We start from the raw sequence: 23,247 nt of genomic DNA, 5'->3' as shown, positions 1-23,247 counted from the left end.
TAGAAGAAGGCTATACTTCACATCACTAATGACAAACTGAAAATAATATTATTAACTTTAAAAAGTGCCAGAGTAAGAAATACATAACTATTCAAACTGAATTTAGGAAAATATCAGGATGCCAATGTCATAAATTGACAAAGACAGTCTGGATGAGGCAAACTTTTGAAGGTGAAGTGGACGTTATCTAATGTGACATTAAGCTGTTTAAGGGTAGGAGGAGGGAGAAGGTGAATGAGTGGTGAGGGTAGGTTTGAGCAGGCTGCCACAGTGGACAGGGTCCAGCCTGGAGGCAGTTGGGGAAAGCACAGCACTACACACTTGCAGATTTTGTCCACAGGTGTCCCTGATCAGTGGTAACCCCAGAATTTGCATAATACTTTGCATTAGAATGTATTACACTGAAATGTATATATTTTTAGCATTGAAATTTTAATAAGTCAATCACAACTATCATAAAAAGACCTAAAGAACTAACATCACACTCGCACAATTAATGTTTGATGATTTCATATGCCTAGAGAGAAACTGAAACAGAAACATGTAAGAATTAAATCAAGCCCACATTTTCTCCCAAGAAAGGATTTTTCCCCCACAAACCAGACTGTGTATAGTATTGAATTGAATACACTATATGATTTTTATTCAAACACTGGCACAATTGAGAAATTGCAAAAAACATAGTCGAATAAGTCATTTAGGTATCTGCATCTAGATTTGAATCAGTTTACTCAAGGTTAACACAACAAATCTATTATCTGTTTTCTTCGGAGATGAGGGTTATTTAAGACATGGAGCTCACCAGTCCAGACAAGATCCTTGCATTGTATATTTGGATTCTGCAGGGAAGTTTCACAATTTTATTTCAAATTTAAGAGAAGTACATCATCCAGCAGCCCACAGTCTCCTACATTTGCTCTAATATGTTTAATTACTTTTATCTTAATATGCAAGACCTATGTATATTGAGCCTTAAAAAATATTCTCCTTTTGGCTCAAGGTGCTCATCAGCCATCTGGAACTGCCTCCCAAGCTTCATCCATTATGCAAATGAGATTTAGTATTCATCATGTTTCATCTACTGATACTAATACATTAATGTTGGATGTTACAACATAAGCCCCTGAGAAGACATTGCCTTTTCATCAGTCATTGGCTTGAGCTCACACCTCATTACTTTTAATGGTTCTGTGGCACTTAAGGTCACTGAGCTTCTAACTGCTGCTGCCTAGGGTGTTAACGATAAAAGCAATATTCTCTGTTTAAGTGAAGCAGTTTCCCCATTTCATTCTCTTCTTCCTGTTCTTTTATTTTATTTTAAATTTTTTGTCATTATGGAATATCCAGCACTTGGGAATATATAAGGACTGTTTGAAGAAGTAGAGCTGTCGTTCAGAAATTTAGGTAAACAAAACTAATATTTCTGGGAAGAGTCTAAGAAGAAAAAGTCCATTGGCCTGTGTGTGTCTATATATATATAACATATATATAACTTTTATAGCATTTTTCAATTATCTCTCTTAAAAATGTTTTTCCTTGGGCCCAGCCGCTCTGCGGCATGTGGAATCTTCCTGGACCTGGGCACGAACCCGTGTCCCCTGCATCGGTAGGCGGTCTCTCAACCACTGCTCCACCAGGGAAGCCCTGTTTTTCCTTTTAGCATACTGTAGAGTGCTTAAAGTACTCTTGAGACAAACAGCTCAGCTTCATTCCTGGCTCTTCCACTTTCTAGCTGTGTGAGTTTAAGCAAGTTACTTAATCTCTCTGTGCCTCAGTTTGTTATTTTTATCTGTAAAATGGGAATAATAAGAGAATTTATTTCATAAGCTTGTAGTGAGAATTAAATCAATTAATATTAGTGCTTAAACACTCTGGCACATAATATGCGCTAAATAAGTGGTTGTTAAATAAATAAATAAATAAATAAATAAATAAATAAATAAATAAATAAACGGTTGTTAAATCAAATTGCATTGACAAAAATGTACAGATTTAGAAATAATTTTAAAAACATGATTGTGAATATTCAAACTAAATTAAGTTGTTAAAAATTAAATGAGAAAGGCAGCACAAGTTAATAAGCATGAATATTAATAGAATTCAATTTTCAAAGAAAAATATATTAAAATTTATACAAAAGTTAATTTAGAAAGACTTATTAGACTGATAATTACAAAATAACTGCATATATATTTTTAAAAGCTCCCTAAAATCACCAAATTTAGCAACATTACAGGTAATATCTTCCAAAAAATTAAAGAACAGAAAATTCCAGCAATCTGCTAACAGTCCCAAAGTCTCAGTGTGTGGGTACGTTTTTGTGTACCAGTCTTACATAAATATAGATGTAAAAATCCTAACATAAATTAGCAAATTGAATCCATCATGATATTAAAATAACATCATAATGAAGTCCAAGAATGCAATAATGTTTCAATAATGAGAAAACAGTATTGTTATTGATCATATCATAAGTTAAAAGAGGAATAGTACTGGAACTTGCAATCCAAGGTGACAGACTAAGTACATGAATTAACCTTCCTTTCCTCTCCAATACAGAGAAAATGCTTAAGAAAATGTACATTAATAATAGCTCTGGGAAACAGCACTTCATAGTAAAAACAGAGCAGAAATTTGAAGGATGGTAAAGTACTTTCTAAACAAAGCCTCAGAGGTAGAAATAAAGGTCAATATTGATATATTAGATTGTAGACATATTCAAAAATTATTTAGTATCAGGAAAATATAAGCCACATTCGAGGGCAAATAAGTAGCTCAGAAACATAGTTGCAAGTTGTAAGACAAAGGATTAATTTTCTTTTTATACCAAATCACTTAATATTCAATAAGCAAAGTAAAGCTCTCTAATAGACACTGCTGGTCTCATTAAGCAGGAACTGTGTACTTCAGTGAGAAAAATATTCAGTATATATATAGGGTTCCTAACACTCACAATGAGTCACAAAGAAACATGTTCACAAACACATGTGCACACATACAAACATGTGCAAACATTCAAATACAAGCACATATCAGTACATGAAAAATTACTCAACATTGCCAATGAAGTGTAAATTACAATAAGGCAACGTATTTTCCCAACTCACTTAAAAAAGAGAGAATAACAATGCACAGATTGAAAATAGTTTGAGGGAAATAATCATAATATGTAAATTAGGCAATGTACAACAAAAATATTCAATACTCTGACCCTGGGCTTCCACTTCTAGGAAATGTCCTGAAGAAATATATCTTTGAATACAATTTTTAATAGAAAATATTGGAATGTACATCAACACTTAAGTTTAGGAAACATAATGTTAGTATATTATGATACTTCAATGCAATACAGCACTATGAAGTCACTGATAGGATGATGTGATTGGACACATAATTACTTATATGTAAGTATTTTCATATTGTAGTAAGAAAAATAATATTAAGTATTGTCTATAAGTATTAATATTATAGTATTAAGTAAAATGAAAGGTTGCCAAACAGTATCTATAGTATCTTATATATGTACTGGATTCTCATTATTCACACAAGTTATGCTCTATAATGTCACTTCAAATGCTGAATTAGTGAATATTAAACTGCTACTTTTAGGATTAGGATTAGAAATACAGGATTAGGTTCCTGCAAGCCCCTGGTCACATTTTCGTAACCTAAGTGCATAATCTTGTTCTATGTATGTTTCTATTTAAAGACACATTATTACATATATTTATTTATTGTATATTAAATATACATAGATATACATATATATTTGTTGATCCCTTAAGTGAACTCACAGCCATCAACCCTATCACTTATGCCTGAAGGAAGTTTATCTAACACATATTTTCTTGATAAGGCTTATCACAACCTTCATGCACTTAGGAACTCTGGAGAGTACTTCATCACTACACTTGAAGGTTATTTTAAATATGAAAATCATCAACAGAAAACTATTATAGCAAGTAGAAAAATGTTCAAACACAGAATTCAAGAATAATGATGACCAACGATATGTATTAGTAAAGACCTTTTTGGATGGAAGTGCCACAATATGTCAGTTTAAACTAGAGTTAAAAAGAAATTTACTGCACTATAAAACAGGAAAATTCATGGTATGAAACTTGTTTCAGGTACACTGGACTTGAGGATAGCCACGTCTAGCTCTTCCTTTCTTTCACCCTCTTTGTTCTGCTTTTCGTTCATTGAGGTTGCAAGGATGGCTGGTAGCCTCTGCAACATTTCATTCAAGGAGCTCAGTGAGTATACTTGAAACAGTGTGTCTATTTCCCAATATCTTCAATAAGAGTCACAAGCAGTGATCATGGGAGCCTCAGCCATCACATGCCTCTCTCTGAAACTAGGAAGTGGAGTCAGAAGTGCAATGAAGGAGCTTGTCTGAGACTCAAGCCAGAAAGGAAAAGTACACTTCTACCAACAGAGTGTGATGGAGAGGGAGCAAGTTATGAATATTCTTGAGGCCGTGGGTCCACTGTTCTTGAAGCAAGCTTTACTCCATGAATTTCCCTATTTTGTGACCCAGTGATTTTCCTTTAGCTTAAACTAGTTTAAATGGACATATTGTCTCTGCCACCTAAACAGTTCTTACTAAAACCATAGATTGAGATTGGGAAAAGAGGTACTCCTCAGAGAACAGGGCTAATCTATTACTCTATCTTTTCAGATAATTTCAGGGAGTATATGCACACCAGAAAAGATACATGAAATATGCATTGCTAACTTTGGATGGAGGGATTTTAAGTGACTTATGTTTGTTTGTTTATTTGAATTTTCTTTCTTTTCCTTTTGGTCTAAAATAAGCATAAATTATTGGTGTATTGGAAAAACACCATAACTAAAATATAATCTTTACATTAAAGTTAACAGGGGAGAAGTTAGGACCGAGCTGACATTTTCAATATTCGTATCATTAGACCTGTATCTTGTGAGACATGTTAGGTGAAGAGTTAGCCTCTACTGAATTAATTAGCAATCGTTTTGGTAAGTCTAGCTGGCCCATGTGCCTGGTGCATCTCTTTCTCATTGCTGGAGGACAGTTGTGCTGATATTCAGAGGTGTGAAATGCAAATAATGTCACATATCCATTCTAAACCTAATTCTATGCAAACAAATATGTTTTCAGAAAAAAACTTATTTTTAGTCAATGTTCTCAAAGTGTGGCCCTGAACCACCTGCATCACAATTACTGCAGTATTTGTTAAAAATTGAAGTTACTACATCCAACATTAGACGTTAGTGAATCAGAATATTTGCTGTTAAGGTATTGGGGTGAATATTTCTTAGAAGCTTATATGATAATCATTATATCTTCCACATTTTATAAACCAATGATCTAGTGTGATAAAAACTTACTGTCTTCATAAGAATATATCCTGAACTAAAATTTATTTAAATTAATGTTCAGAAGTAAACATTATTAGAGTCACTAAAAGCAAATATCTTCATGTTCATGTACCATAGGTGATTCTCAACTGAAAGCAAATACCATGTCCTACACAGATAGAGGGGAAAAATTAAAAATAAATGTATATTCTAAAAGGTAGAATAACATTTTTTATTTTCAAAGAGTCAGCTCTTAGAGAAAAATATGCTGATAGGCTTTAGTATTCAAGGAAAGTAATAGAGTAAAACAACGATTTTTCTGCCTTCAAGTAGAAGAATGAAACATCTAAAAACAGCTGGAGATTGAATTACAGGTAGAACTAAAAGAAAATGGGCCCTGAGTTAAAATTCCAGCAAATAAGTGAATCTAATGCTACTGAATTTGGAAACTAACTTTCATTACAATATATTTTGATTGTAATCCATGCCCTGAGTTCGTGCATTGCAGGATACATGGTATCAATTTTCTGAGTTATTTTTATATCATTCCACAAAGCTGGAGGTTGCATCTGAATGAGTAGAGAGAATTGGCAACAGAGTTGTATCTAAGAATTGATTCAATGATAAAACATATTGGAAAACAATTTATAAAGTGCTACGTATTTTTGAAATATTATACAATATTATGTTATTGCATTTTCTTAGTAGACCTAAAGCAGATCTGCTTCTTAATATGATATCAGAGTGCTTTTCAAAACACTGAAACTAAGACCTTTTAAAATATTAATAGTATCATTAAGGTTTACCATAGGAAATGTTTAAAAATAGAAACACATGTATAGCATTTAGTCATTCATTTAGCAAACAATTCTGAGTTCTTGCTATGGACCAGGCACTATCAATGTTTTGAGAGGCAGTTTCATAGGGAGGCAAACTAATAGATAAATATATTTCAGGGTATATATGCTTTGTTGGGGGCAAGAGCAGAAAGCTCTGGGTCTATGTATTAGGGGCATATACCTCAGACCTCCAGGGTGAAGGAAAATTGTCCATAAAAGGAATTATTGATATCAAGCTGTGCAAGATGAGAAGTAGTTTACCAAAGTCATAATGGCTAGTGACTGGAGGTGATGAGTCAAGGGCTGTAGGGTGTGCTATGGCTGGGAAATAGGTTTTGAATAAGGGAATGTTGAGAGATAAGCCTGAAGGTTGGTGTGGGATTTCTATCCTCAGGACAATGGAAGACCTTTGAAATCTTTTCAGCTAGGGAACTAGATAATTTAGAAAAGGGATTAGTACAACTGTTCTATAAAAGGCATATAGTAAATACTTTAGGCTCCTTAGACTATTTGCTTAACTCTGTAGCACAAAGGCAGCATAGATAAGATGTAAGCACAAATGATCATAGCTGTGTTGCAATAAAACCTAATTACCAAAACAAGTAACTGGCTTGGTTTAGCCCATTGGCTGGAGTTTGCCAACCATTGATTTTGAAGTTCACCACGGCTGAAGAATGAAGAATGGATTTAAGAGCGACAAGGGTGAAGGCAGAGGGAATATAGAGGATATTGCTGCAAAAATGCAAGTATAAGAGTCATAATTAAGAGAAAAGCAGTGTATGAATGGATTAGAAGAAGATGAATACAGGACACCTTAGAAATTTAAAAGATGTAGGAGTTGGTGATATGATGTAGATGGATGTGATAAATGCAGGTTAAGGATGGCTTGGGCACTGGGAAGGTGTAGATACTGAGATAGAAAACATAAGAGCTGGAGCAGGATTGGAGTTGAGTGGAAAAGAAATGGTTTCTGTTGTGTACTACATGAAATCTAAGAATCATGATATCCAAATAGACTATAATGATGTCTATTAGGTAGGAAACTCAGGGCAGAGATCTTGGGTGCAGACATCATTTAAATGCTCCAACTCCAGAATTCTTCTATCTATAAGAATATTGAGACAAAGAAATGCCTAACACAAATAAAAAAATAAATAAACCACAACACCATCAAAAGTTGAAACCTGGGCTTCCCTGGTGGCGCAGTGGTTGAGAGTCCGCCTGCCCATGCAGGGGACACGGGTTCGTGCCCCGGTCCGGGAAGATCCCACGTGCCGCAGAGCGTCTGGGCCCATGAGCCATGGCCTCTGAGCCTGCGCGTTCGGAGCCTGTGCTCCACAACGGGAGAGGCCACAACAGTGAGAGGCCCGCATACTGCAAAAAAAAAAAAAAAAAAGTTGAAACCTATATTCTGTGGCACATCAATGTGAGGGAGGTAGTAAAGGAGGTTTCCACTGAGAAAATAATTGGAATGTTGAATGGCATAGAGTAAAAAATACTTCTGCATTACTGTAGACTAGAGTAGTTGAGGGCAGCTTTTCTTTTTTTTGTTTGTAAACTTTACAATGCTAAGATGATCTTTATTATAAACCTGACCCAGTACACTAGGAATGTTAAAATGTGATTATTTCCCATGGATTCAATTTGAAAATGCCAGCCTGGTGGTATTGAAAGCAGCCCACCTATTTCACTGACAGACAGCTTTAGATATTGAGGTAGAAGATTTCAAGCCAATGATGAGGAGATGTTCTCTTGCTGATAATGACAATGTTTATTAAAATTAACTCTATTGGACATTAATATAATAAACACAACATTGATCATGTTATTGTGTATACTCTTCCTTTTTTCTTCACATGACAAAAGATACATAATTTCCCTAAATAGTTTTTCTGTATGCTAGAATTCCATGATAAAATGTTTCATGACTACACAGATTTGGGACATAACAGAGTTCAAATAAAAAGCTCACTGAAGCACAATTACATTTAGCAAATACCAAAAATATGAGTGTTAAAGTTATTCCTGTAAAGGTATGCAGTGAAAAATTTTCACCATATAGGTTTAGATTTTATTTTACATAAGTGAAGTTATAGCAATTTCCAGGGTTATTTTTCTAATATGTCTGCAACTTAAATTGCATTGCATTGCCATTTTATTAAAAGTGTCAATGTTGTGATCCTAAACAGTTTATCTGACTGTTGTGATTCTTAATGTTGTATGACACTTGAAGATATACTTGTTCACAACCCAGGGCAAATATTTTATCTCCTACTTAGTAAAATTTTCATACTTTTACATTAAGTGTATATAAACATCCAAGAATAAATGTGAAGGGTCAAGGAAAATGTTTCAGTGTTTATTAGAGAACAATATACTATATTTACCTTCCATGATCATTATCTCTATTCTCACTTATTCTGAGCTGAAAAAGTGGTATTTATTTTTCACATCACAGAAGACAGTCAACTAACTACTACTTTGCATAGAATGTAAAGTTGTATCTCATGACTTGAAATGATAATGTTTGCATAAATAGAAGTCAGGAATTTTATTGTCAAATGCACTGTTATTTTATTCTGAAAGTTAAGAAAATAACAGAAGTGAATAATGGCTATTGATGCAGTTAGCAGTGGCCCTAATCTGATGCTTATTCACTGGGAAAGGACTCACTGAGTTGAATTTTATACATGTATTATAAAGGTTTGTGAAATCAAGTAAGGTATTCCAGATGGAAGATTAGCATGTCTTGCTGAACATTTTATGACACTGTTAAGTGCAAAGTCAATGAACAGTACCAGAAGAAACAGTACCTATCTATAAATCAAAGACAATTTGTAATGAATCATAGGAATATTTTACATGATAAATGCAGTTAAAATATGCCATCAGGGATTTAATTACAACCAAAGTTCATGATTATACCTCTCTGCTTTCTCCCCCCAAAGCATGCTTTTCTGTGATCTACAAGACTTTATCATTATGGAGTGTATCATTCACTGAATGCTGTACCTCCTGTCATGGATTTTGTTTTGTTTTGTTTTTTGTGAATACAGAGCTTGGATGGATCAGTCTTCAAGAAATATTTGAAAGTCACATGCCATAAAGTGGTATCTCTCATAAACCCATATTAAGAATGGTGAACTTTGTGCCACTTTTCTATTTATATTTTCCCCAGTTAAGTAATCAAATTTTCAACCTTTCTCTAAGCCATCCAAGAAAAATATAGCCTAGTTAAGCATTAACAGTAATTTCAAAGTAGTCAGATATTCAAGCAAAAATCTCACCTCTGTTCAAAGATTGAACCTTCACGACTTTGTCCCAGATTAGCCGATTAAAACCTGGAAAAACTGATGTGCACAAGATATGGACTCTTTAAGAATTTTATGCAAATGATTTTTCTCAACTGATCTGCTTCGAATTATCTCCTTCTTAATTCTTTCCATACTTAAATTTGACAACATTCCTTATTTAGTAAAATATTTCTAAGAGCATTGAATATGAATTCAGAATAAGAAAAATCTTGAAGTTGAAATAAGTCTTTTGATGTCACTATCTTTAACAACATGAAATGAATCAAGTTTGCTGACAAACATTAACTGTTGCCTGTACTTTTCTTTGTCTCTTAAATATAATTCATCTGGCTATTATTTGTAGAAGCACATTTTGAAATTAAGCATAGAAAATTGCAGTCTTTAAAATTTTCTGCATTTACTACATATTATCAGAGCTAATTCAACTTTATTCATCCTACTGAAATTGAACTCGGTTTTATATTAGTGCTTAAAATGAATTCCAACTTGGAAAATCAATAAGAAACTTGCAAATACTCTTTCTTACCCCAAGTTCTAGATAATTTTGAAATTCACAATGCATGCACAAGTTGTTTAATACCATTCAAATTTTCTAAAGAGTAGTTTAATTTCATCTGGACTAAGCAAACTGTGTACAAAAGAATTCAGAGTTAATCCATGTGCCTTGGAAGAGCAGTATGTGACTGAGAAGTCTGGGTTAAAAGAGAAAAGAAAGCAGATGTTAAAAATAGAAAAAGAGAGGCTTCCCTGGTGGCGCAGTGGTTGAGAGTCCGCCTGCCGATGCAGGGGACACGGGTTCGTGCCCCGGTCCGGGAGGATCCCACATGCCGCGGAGCGGCTGGGCCCGTGAGCCATGGCCTCTGAGCCTGCGCATCCGGAGCCTGTGCTCCGCAATGGGAGAGGCCACAGCAGTGAGAGGCCCGCGTATCGCAAAAAAAAGAAGAAAAAGAAAAAGAAAAAGCTAGCGATTAGAGTTCTTTAGTGATATTATCAGTTAATCCTTCACCTGTGCAAACTTGTGCTAAAATCCATTCCAGTGTCTCTCAACCCTTGGAGCACTCATCATAGAAACCTAGATTATTTACCCAAATCATGGAAAATACTAGCTAACACATAGTTAGGTACAATTTCTGCCCAGAAATCTTCAGGTGGCAATGGTTTACATGGTCCCAAAGCCTGACAAAACCATGTAGGGGTGTAATGGAGATAAATATAAAACACATGTATATATACATGTATATATATGTATATAAAGCTAGATATATATTTTATATTATGTATGTATAGATAGAGATACATACAATGAGAAAGAGAAAGAGAGAGAGAGCTATAGCTGTACTTGTTTCAGAGTCTAAATCTATATGCATCTATTTTCATCTCATGCTTCCTGGTGATTTCAGAGTAAATCACTCTAACTTAAGCATGAATTTGACCATTTCCAAATCCAAATCCGCAGTGGTCATCTAAATATGTCCATGGCATTTTAAAAATTACCTTTATTTTTCAGATGCACAAGTATGAACAATTGAAAATATTTTAAATAAGCTTTAAAGATATATAACAAATAAAATAAGAGGTTTAGATAATTGTTTGGAAAGTTTCAATTACAAAGATGTGAAGCCTCAGGAATATATTCCTGTCTAAAAGTTTATATATTTTAATACTTTTGGATAATATCATCATGAATGCTTTAAAAGCATTCAATGTGATTGAATAAATCACCATTACATATGCAATAAATAATCATTATTTGTTGTTACTCATAATTAGGTCTGTGTGTCAGTTCTACAAAGCATTGATTTTTATGTTTGTTTCATAATTTTCATTGGAGGAGATGACCCACTTTAACAAATTAGTTAGTGCCACCAAAGGGCTAGACCAGAGGTGTGTGGTTATGCTTTAGTGTTGACCAGAAGGTAAGTCATCATGAAGCATAAATCATGTCTTTGATTTCATCTTCATCTTCATCAAGCTCCTTCTTTCTTTTTGATATCACCACTTTCTATTTTCTGCAAAATTTTTTCTCTTCCCTTAATGTTATTTGCACATTTCCTCTCTCACTTACTCTCAGGCAACTTGTACAATTTTCACCACTGACTCATGGGTTAGGCACATTTCCCCCAATTTCAAAGATGAGAGAATGGAGACAATGTAGTTACTGACCTGTCCAAAGTTGTACATTACTAAGTATCAGAGATTTGAATCAAAAGAGTTCTGTTGGATTCCTATCCTTACAGATCCAGTCTGGACATTTATTGTTAAAAATATTATTTCTTTCCTTTTCCAACTCTTTCTATGTCATAACCATTCAAAAAAGAACTAATGGGTTAATGGCTGATGATTTCTTTCATAAATAAAATACAAATACAATTGTTTGTACTGTGTGTTGCAGTGAACAGCTCTGGGGTCATTTGCATGCTTTAGTAACCATCTTCCTGACCCATTCACCCAGCTTCAAGGTTGCTTTTTTTGGAGCTCTCTAGCTTTCTAACACTGGTTTATCCCCAGTGTGCAGCTGTCAGGCACAGTCTTCCTAGTGGCTGAGATTGAGCCCTGAGTTGGCAGAGTGTCACTAAGCAACTTGGTTCTCCTCTAAGATATCTTGCACCTTACACTTGCAAAGGTGTTAGCAGTGTCACCGCCAGCCCATGCCCATAGCCACTCCAACTGTCAGCTTCTTGACTGACAAGTTTGCAAATCCTTCCCCATGTAGTTCTTGTCCTCAGAGTTACAGACCTTGGATAGTGATGCATCTACTGAATGTCACTGTAAGGTGCCAGAAGGATGACTCTAGGACTAGATTTCCTTTCCAATTTTACTTTTTTTAATGTTTTTCTAATGTATTTGTTTTATTTTTTTATACAGCAGGTTCTTATTAGTTATCTATTTTATACAAATCAGTGTATACATGTCAATCCCAACCTTCCCATTCATCCCACCACCCCCACCACGGCCCCCGCCCCTGCTTTCCCTGCTTGGTGTCCATACGTTTGTTCTCTACATCTGTGTCTCTATTTCTGCCTTGCAAACCAGTTTAACTGTATGCTCTGCATGTACTGCTTCAATTTTATTTTTAATGAAACTTTGTAAAATCTATGATGGAAACACCTTTTGTTTTTGTCACGACCCACATCAGTCTCCAAATCATTTCCCTTTCTTCCAATTTTATGGTTGAGGTTTCAATGTAGCCTTATCATTGTATTTCTTTCTTTTCTACATTATAATTTCTGCTATTATATATATTACATGTTCTTCTATCATTTATGTTTTAAATAATAAACCACCACCAACAACAAATGATTTGACCCTTAGGAGCTGGGCTAGGTTTGGAGTAATTTTTAATGTTATCAGAAATTTGAACAATTGTGTTGGGACATCTTCCCTTTTAGGCCCAAAGCCACAAAAATTTATTATTATTTATGTAACCACACAGCAGCAATTCTCTATATTATCTGTTCATCCCACTGCTAATGCCTTCACTGAAATCCCCACTGGCACTTGTCAGCACACTCACCTCACTGATACAGACTCTACCTGGTACCGATTAGAGTTCTTGGCCTTCCCCAATCAATAAAAATTGATAAGAGGCCAGGCAAGAAATTCTGGCCAGGCTTTACTGCGGCCCCTGCTGCAGCAGCTGGGAGAGAAAACAAGTAACATTTTCCCTACCTCACTGCCTAAGGGGGTTAGCTGGCTCCTTATACGTAGTGAGGGTAGGGGTGTGTCCAGGGGTCAGGCCGGAACGGTGGCTTAGGGGGTCTGCCCACCCCTTTGGTGGTGTTGAGTGCAGGGGCATGCGCAGTACCCTGCTTTTGCTCCCGGCTCTTCAGAAGTGGCAGCTGGGTTTTTTCTTTTTTTTTGGTCATTTTCTATCTTGTCCATAATTTGCCCCAACTGTACACGCAAACAGTTGTTTTTAGTCTACAAGAAAGTTTCTTGGTATTTTGTTGCTGGAGGAGAGGTTTGCTCAGTTGCAAGCACTGCAGCAGAGGGTCCCAGGTCCCAGGTTCCAGGTCCCAGCCTGTCTTATACCCACACTGTTTCATCCTCCTGGATTTATCTTTCTAAAATAGCTGATCATTTTATGACGCCGGCCCCTGTATAAAATCTAACATCATTTCATACTTCCTAAAGGACACAGATTACAAACCTTCACTATTTGTTCCCCAAATATTTTCCCAATGGATCTAATAAAACATTTCAATCCCTGTCTTACCACTTTCTGGTCACCCAAAACCCAGTTAACTGCTCTCTCCAAATCAGTTTCTCTTCTACAAACAGAGACTCTCCACCTAGTATATCTGGCTCTAACATTCTCTTACCAAAAAAACTCCCCTGATTCCCATAAACAGAAGGGTACTACTCTAAGTGTGCAGGATGACACAGCAGCCTTACTCTTGTCCACCCCACTCTCTCATTATTTGCCATCGATCCAAGCTGAACCTGTTGAAGTTCCTCAAACTCAACTTCTCTCAGCTCTAAGTCTTTGTCATGCATATACTGTGTCCACTGCCTGTGTCTTTCACACACACACACACACACACAAAATAATAGTATCCTCCAGTAAGCTTGGTTATTATTATGGTTCTTAAAATTTCCTTGTCTGTTTTTTTTCAGCAGTCATCACAGTGGATTATAATAATCTATACTTGTTTCTTCATTAGAACATAAGTTTCTTTAGGACAGTGCTACATTTTGTTTTTGACCTTATTTACCCAGTGCCTCAAATGATATCCAGGATAGCACCAGTTCCTGGTAAACATTAGAGATTCAAGTACTAAATGAAGGAATGACTGTAAAAGAAGGAGTAATTCTCACTGCTCTAATTTCACATCTGTCGATTTGTTCTTTTTCTCTAACAACTTACCTGTCAGACTCTGGAAAGAAATTTGTTTCCTATTCCCAAATACACTGCAACTTTTCTGTGTTTATACGCATGCATTCCCCCCACTTGTCTCCATCTGGAGAACTACTTCAACCCTCAGTACAAATATCATCTCCACCATGGAAACTTTCTTATCTACTACAGTAGCTCCTTTTTTTGTGCCCCCATAATATTTTGCATATGTTACTGCATTTGTGTTTTATTTTACTGATTTATGTATGTGTCTTCCTTCTTTGCTCAGCTTTAGAGAATGATGTGTTCACCATAGAATATTCAATTTCTAACACTGTACTAGACACATATTAGGTGTTTAATAAGTAATTGATCAATATATTTGAACAATTGTCAGATGGTTTCTGACTTGAGACCAAGATTCTAACTATGTAGGATGTTATCTGTATGTGTAACTATTCTCATACAATATAGGAGTTATTGATTCCTCAGTACAAAACATATCAACTTACATATTTGAAATTGTGTATTCTCATCTACAGACATTACTTCAGTTGTACAGGGACCACCTCTTATCTTATAAAAATCATTAAAAAAAACTAAAATATTTTTCTGCATCAATTTTATAGATATGCGCTTATGTTCCCATACTACTTGTTTCGATATCTGCCTTTAATCCTTGACTATTTTCTTAGGATCTGGGGCTACTTAGACTTTCTTTCATTTGATTTTAGCTTTTTGACATCCTAGAACCTTAGCACCCTACCTTATCCATTAACTAATTTAATAATTAAATGCAGAAAACCTACTGTGTGCCAAGTACTATTCTAGGTTAGAGATACATTAGCAAATGTAAATAGATAAAACTCTCACTTTTATGCAGTTTACATTCTAGAGAGAGGAAACAGACAATAAGTAGAACAAAGAAGTACATTACATTGTTTCTTAGAAGGTGATAAATGTTATCACATAAATTAAATTGGGGTGGGGTGGCAGGAAAGCAGAGATGGCGTGGTGGTTGGATTCAGAATAGAATGGTCAATGAGGGCCTTGCAGAAAGTAACTTTGAGCAATGACTTGAAAAGAGTGAGGTGGGAGCCCTGCAAATTCTGTGAAAATTACAAAGTAGAGAATTATAGTACATGTAAATACACTCAAGCAGCAACACATTTGGGCTATTCTAGGAAAAGAAAAGAGGCCACCATGTCTAGAATAGAGCAAGAGAGGAGAAAGTTATTGGAAATAAGAACAGACACGCAACAGGAAGATAGGAGGTCTTCAAAGATTTTGAGCAGAGGAACAGAAGAATTTAACAGAATCACTCAGGCTATTGTGTTGACAGTAGACTCCAGGGTGGAAGGCAGGAGACCAGTCAGCAGTTGAAAGCTATAATCCAGCCCAGAGATGATGGTTGCTGGGACCATGGTGGTTGTGATGGAAGTGAAGAGAAGTAGTAAGAATTTGAATTTGCTTTGAAGGTAGAACAGAATTTGTTATGAATGGAATGTGAGGATTTAAAAGAAGAGAAGAGTCAAAAGTGGCTACAAGCCAAGTTGTCCTGAACAATTCAGAAATGCAATTTCTAATAAATGTAGGAAAACTTGTTCTGGGAAGACAGGAATATCAGAAATTTGGTTTTCAACGTGGTGAGGGTGAGATGTTTGTTAGACATGTAAGTGGAGAGGTCAAGTAGAAAATTTTCTATGAGCTTAAAGTTCAGGGAAAAGATAAAAAATGGAGGTAAACTTTGGATACACAGGCAGTATTTAAAGCCATGAGATTAAATGTGAGAAGATTTGAGGACTGGTTTCTGTCTTATTTGAAGGCTAGGGGCAGTGGAAGAAGAACCATCATAGTAGACCATGAAAGAGCAGCCAGGAAGGAAGAACATCAAGAAAGTGCATGGTGTTACAAATAGAAAGGAGTGGAAAATTGTGTCCAAATGAGAGCTCAGGTGAAATGAGGACTGGAAAGTAACCATTGTAATTGTCATTGAGGAGGTTACTGGTGACCCAGGAAAAGCATTTAATGAAAGAGCAGAGACAAACCTGATTGTAGTTTGTTTCTGCAATTATTTCATTAATACTGTGGGAAGAATTGAATCTTATCAGTGTTTTCTCATGTTTTTGGCATTGCTCCCCTGAGTGCTCTGCAGTTCAGTGAAGTAACATACTGTACATATGTACCTAAATTGTCTTTGATGAAAATAGTATAAACAATAAGACAAAAGGGGGACATGGCTGCATAGTATTTTTAAGAAGAGAGAGAATAAGAGACAAAAGTAAATAGTTGAAGGGTTACTTCCATCATACCCAAGGAGACTGCTGTCTAGAGAAGGTAGACAGTGTACAGCTGAATACGTTGTGCAATGCATAAATCCTAGAGAAGCCATTCATATCATAGTGAATGTGAATGACACCATCCAGGGTTGTACAGGTTAAATCTGGAATGATTGTATGTGATGGCTCTGCTCTAGACTGGTATGCGATGGAAGACATACATGTACTGTTGTTTTAGTCTCAATTTTCATGTTTCTCATGTTTGAACATTTCTTAGCATAAAATAGCATTCACCAGTTTAAACAAATGTATTTTTCAAATAGTATGTAAATTTAGTCCAACTTCTTTGGAATGCACAAAACCACATATTCTGTTTTATCATAAGCATTTTAAACTGTGTTAAGAATTAGTTTTAATGATATGCCTTATGTATCAGCCTTAGAACTTAACTCCTTATAAGATGAATGTCTCTATCTCATACGTTGTCACTGGTCAAACTCTGGGATTGAGATAGTTTAATCACATTTTTCATCTCATGAGTCACCAGATGTGTCAAACCCTCATGCTTAAATGCATCTTTCCATCATTCAAGAACCCATGTCTTTATCCTATATATATACACTCAGTAAATAACTCTTAAACCCCCAACATACACCAGACTCTAAATGTTAGAGATTCCAAGAAAATAAAAACATGATATCCATTGTTTTTGCTGTTAGGTTATCTCCTGTTGTGCAGCAAATTCTCCCCAAACTTTTAAAGAACAACCATTTTACTATATCTTATGATTTAATGGATCAGGAAAGTGTGCAGGGCTCAGCTGAACCATTCTTCCATTTCATGTATCAGAGGCTGATCATTTGGTAATGTTCAACTGGGGCCCTTGTTAGTTTAGAGGGTTTAAGACAGCTTTACTCACATTCTTAATGCCTTGGGCTTGGAGGGATGGCTGGAAGGCTGGGCTTGACTGGGTTTTACTCTCAGTAGTCTCAGATCTTTTTGAAATGCTCTCTCCAGAAGACAGGAGGACTTCTTTCATCATAACTCAGGGGTCCAAAAATGAATGGTTCAAGAGAAAGGAAGTAGAAGAGAAGTTTCAACTCCGGACCAGCAAACTAGCTCATCCCTTCTGATGTATTCTTTTGGTGAAAGGAGTCACATACTCTTCCTAGATTTAAGTGAATGGTACATAGACCACTACTCTCAGATGGATTGTGCAGCAAAAGTTTTGTGGCTGTTTTTATCTACCACATCCACTAATCTTTTTATGAAGAAAGTATATTTATTAACACAATGCATTTCAATGGCTGAGAAAAGAATTACTGACAGTCTAGGGAGTGGTTGATAAGATCATTTTCTTCTGCCAAGTATATCTGGAAAGCCTATGTTAGGGCTTAAGTGACAAAATATTTGCTTTGCCAAACCAAATATGGAAAAAGATGGAGGAAACGCAAGCCTTAAATTCTTTCCACTTAATTCTCTGCTCGTTAAAGGAAGTGTTACTGAGAAGACAAAGACCACCAACATAATCACCAAAAATGTGACACTTCATTTTCAAGATGTCCTCCAGTTCTGAATAACTTATCTCACCTTATAGTCCTTTAAAACTGGGACTATACAGCAATGGAATAGCAAGATAACCACCTGAAAAATGCGAGCAAGCAAAATACCCTCTGCACGGTGACCCTGTCTGGAGTGAGTGTGAAATGGAAACATAAATCTATTGTTCCCTTGGTTCCTTCTGAAAAAAAGGAGCCATTTTGTGGCAATTGAAGACAAGATAATTGCAATATTATATTAGGTCCCCAACGTCTTACACTCCTTAACGACCCAAAGTCAGGCTGTGGATGAAAGATTGGTAGGACATAAATGTCAAAGGTTAGTAAGAGTCTATACAAACAATCCATGATTCTACTGAAGTATTTTAAAGCAACCTGTATCTGTAAAAGAATTGCTAGAAGTGTTGTTGTATATCCACTATGTAGCCATATGTGAGGCTACCGTCGTTAGCAGAGAACAACATCAGAGTAGAGCTTTATTATTTTAGGAATAAACGACTCACTGCATTTAGAAGGCAAAAATTCTAGAATTGTTTCTACTCCAAAATCACCAGAGCAAGATTATTTTTTGTGTGAGGCTTCTCTACCAATATCCTCTTTTAAATACTGACTGAAGATTTTGTATTTTCATGAGGAATTAAATGTGTAGTGAAGTAAGATTGACTTTCAGACTTCTTGAATTTTCAGAAATGACAAAAAAAGAAAAAAACGACAGCTCAGGAATCCTAAATGGAGTAATTTTGGTTGTTGCTGTTGAGGTATTCAGATCCTTATAGCATCAACTTTACCTTTCCTGAGTATGCTATTAAAAAAAAAGAAAAACAAAGAGATATACCACAGTAGGAAAGAATCCATTAAAAGAAGATAGCTATATAAATTTTCTTGTAATACAATAAATTATTTTAATGAATTATGCATTTTTAAAGATTTCTTTCCACAACATGAATAGTCTTGTAAAAATGATCTACTTTCCTATGAACATGATTACATACAGAAAATATATGTTGGTAGCAGTGCAAAACCATTTTTAACTAGCTTATTTTCAAAATTAGAAGTTTGATTATGAATTATTATACTTCTTTTAGCATTTTTATAATAGAATATGAATTAGAAACTGAGAATTGTCCCCTCTTCCTAAAAATATACTGAATTTTAGCTTAAAGGTATTTGGTATCTAAACTAAAGATCTGACAGATAACATTCTTTTTACTTTGGTCAAGAGGCTATAAACAGTTGTAAAAGATAAAGTTAGAGAATGCTCATGGTGTCATCAAAATATAGTATTTTCTATTTACCTAGCAGTTTACATTTTCTAAACCTTTTGCCAACTCTTCGATTTCATTTACTTCTCACAAATCTCTGTGAAACAAGTTACAATAAATACTTTGGTGTGAGTTGTGTTTTTCAGATGAAGACACTAAAGCGCAATGACACCATCAAATTGGCAGAGATAAGTTTGAACTAAATTTCCCCCTCTGCTACCAGGGTTCTTACCTGCGTGAACTAATGTAACATTCAGTCCCTCATGCTTTTGAGCCCAATGGGTGCTACACAAGTTGCCACGTGCTGTTCTATATTTTGGTGCCAAATGTTAAGTATATGCTTAAATTCATTCTAAATTGCATCTTACGGTACTCAACTAGAGTTTGCCACTCTTCAGATATGGTTGAGACTGGGAGAATCCTCCAATCAAGAACAAAAACCACTACCCCCTTTATTGACGTTCTAACTGAAACCCAGATACATGACAGAAACATTTATTATTCACCAAATATTGGATTCCTCTACCTTTTGCAAGCTCCTTTGAAGTAAAATAATGGTCTATGATTATTGATGGCCAATTGAAATAGGAGCCAAACTGACATGTGCTACTTCTGGATCAGTGCAGTTAAGGAGGTGATGAGTGTGGTGCTGCTTCCACTACCCAATTGCATGTACCAAATTGTAGAGTTTTAAGATGGAGGGGGATGACCTGACTTGCATCAGGCTGAGACATGAGCAAGAATAAACCAACATTATGTTAAATCACTACATTTTCAGGGGTTTGTCTATTGCAGCATCTAGTCTTAAATGTTCTAATGAATACAACATATTACTTTCAAGAAACAGAAAATGGTTTCTGGATCTGTTGCAGCTCGCATGACGGTTACCATAAATTGATTAAACAGTAACGTTTCAACTACAGAGCATGTTTCAGGGTCCCTGAACTTTTGTTCAGATGGAGCACTTAGAACTTATACTGACCTGGAAATCCCTCATTCCCACCAACATCCAGAGCATAAAATAAAACCTCCTCTATTGTACAACCTATGACACATCATGAAATGTACAGGTCACAGAGAAACCGAGAACCACACATAACGTGGCAGTTCTAGAGAAGATAAGAAATGACAAAGAAATGATCAGTAACTGAAAGATATTTTGAGATGGAGCCTATAAATATATGTCATTAACAATACAAATAATTAGAGATTTAAGCACAATATCAGAGAAGTCTCTGAAACGACAGTTTGTACTTTCACCATTTAAAGATTGAAAAATAGAGAGATCTTCACTCTTAGGAATTCTAAACACTAACACAAGCAAATTTACAAGCCTTCCCACTGCACACTCACTTGGGATGTTGACAACATAGAATATGTAAAAGGAGCCACAAAATAAAATAGAGTTAAAGAGACATTTTTTCTTTTTCTTATTCCTTAAAGGAAACCTGGATAATAATTTTGCCAAGTCCTAAAAACAAAAAGTAGAAGTTAATATGCAAACACACTTGAGATTTTCTCTTCTGGTGCCCACGTGTGTGTGAAACATTTAATGTGTTTTAGATAAATTAGAACTCAGGGATTTCCCTGGCGACACAGTGGTTAAGACTCCATGCTCCCAATGCAGGGGGCCCAGGGTTCGATCCCCAGTCGGGGAACTAGATCCCACATGCATGTCACAACAAAGAGTTTGCATCCCATACCACAACTAAGGAGACAGCTTGCTGCAACTAAGACACAGCGTAGGCAAATAAATAAATATTAAAAATAAATAAATTAGAACTTGGAGTGGTTTAGGTCTTAAGTATCTAGTCAAGTATCCATAAAGGAACCTCTTTTTTTGAATTGGATTGGACCAAGAATAAAATCTCAGCCTGATTCTCGATTAAAAGTTACCTTCTGCTAGAATTAGATAAAGATAATGTTTATAGCTGGCTCTGCTAAGCAGCAGAAGTTAAGTGGGTATTGCTTTGAGTTTTTCCTTGTAGCTGTTGGGACAACTGGGATGGAAACTTTAATGCTCTCCCCCATTACTAAAATACCCCTAAAAGCCAAAGTGAAGGAAGCTGAACAATGTCATGGGGAAGGAGCAATCCATAGAGTTTGTTCTTGATCACGTATCAGACTGTAAAGAGAAGCGCACCTTTGTTTAATGAGGCAGAGTTCCAGTTGGAAGCCAGAATAAAACATAATTTTTTCAGTAACTTTTCCTATTTCTTTAATCCTTAAGTTATCAACAAAGCAAAGGAAACAGTCACACAATGCACATCCACACACATAGGGCTGAGGAAAGAAGGAAAGGCTTAGGAAGGGCTACAGGAGCTTACATGTTCATGTTCCTAGAAAAGGTGGTCTAGTTAATCACTGGATTAGCTTGAGAACTTTGAATTCTCTTTCTGTATCTCTCTGGAATGACACCAATCTGCTTTGTCAATAAATAGGCTATATGTGTTTTGTTATCAGTATTTACATGTGTTGGGTTTTTGTATATCAAATAATTTAAAAACCATGACATGCAAATAACCTGTGTAGCAATGACTAATCTTACATCCCAAATGTTGTAACTGATTTATAGGGAAATGATTCATCAGTGATATTAAGCCAAACGTGGGAAGCTTTTCTAGTATTGCAAATACAACTTTTGAATGTTCACTTTTATCTTCTCTTTCCTGTTTCTATTATTGGAATTCTTGCATTGTATGTTTGTTCCAATCCAGACATTATCACAGTTTTCAACCTTGCACATTCCCTGTCCTTGATAAATGAGTGTTCACTGATTTTTTTCAAAGTGGCATTTCCAATTTAATGAATGAGACACTTACTGTGTGATCTTAGGAAGAACACTTAACCTCTCTGGGCATTACCTTCTTCCTGTGGAAATGTAAATGAAAGAGCAGGGATCACTCAGTGTTTTCCTTAAGTTCTGTTACTGGATAACATTTTACTACTATTCTCAAAGCACAATTTTATTTCTTCCAAAAATTTTATTACTGCACACTCATCCTGGTGAATAAAAGGATAGTGAACTGAATACATTTCTAACAGCCACCCATAATCCTAGGTTTTTCTAAAAGATTTTCTTAGACTCTGCTTTCCAAGCATGTGCTTCATATCTTTTATTGAAGCTTCTTTCCCTTGGGGAAGGGAACCAATGCTTAAAAGAAGCATTTGCATCACAGAAATTGTGGTCCCTACTAATGCCTGTCCAAGGACAAGAATATATCAAAAGGGAAGGAATCGTTGTCCTATGTTTAGGTTAAATAGTTACCACCCCTAGGGAAAGCTTACATTTATTTTGTGCTATGTGTCTGTGAATGGTTTATGAATCCAGTTGAGCTTAAGAATCAAGTTTCTCCAACAGACACAGTTTATTCAGAAGAATAAAGATACAGCAGAAAGTTATTGATTTTTGAGGGATCCACGCCTTGTGAAAAATTAACCAGACATTCCTTCAAAATCAATATGATTACCCTTGCTGCTTCACAACTGTTACACCGAGTCTGACACAAAGAATGTCTTCATCGTAGAGGGCAGTGGTTGCTTTTGTACGTCTTTCGAAAACCAAGGGCAGGTGATTTTCCCCTTTGAATGAATCTCTCCTTTCCTCCTGTGATTTCTAATCCTTGACCCCTTTCCACAAATGTGTGAGTAAAAAACACCTTCAACTTTCTCAGGATCCATCTGTGGTTTTGCTGGCCTCTATTGCAGTCACATGGAGGCTTGGAGTTACCCACTGGATCAAATTCCAGGCTGGGTAATTAGTAAGACATTGATATTAGGTTTTATTGTCGCTTTCCAATTGAGGTTACCACGCTGC

Source organism: Grampus griseus (assembly GCF_964374135.1).
Source record: "Grampus griseus genome assembly, chromosome: 2".
NCBI classification, from domain to species: domain Eukaryota; kingdom Metazoa; phylum Chordata; class Mammalia; order Artiodactyla; family Delphinidae; genus Grampus; species Grampus griseus.
Note: the sequence above shows the minus strand (reverse complement) of the source record.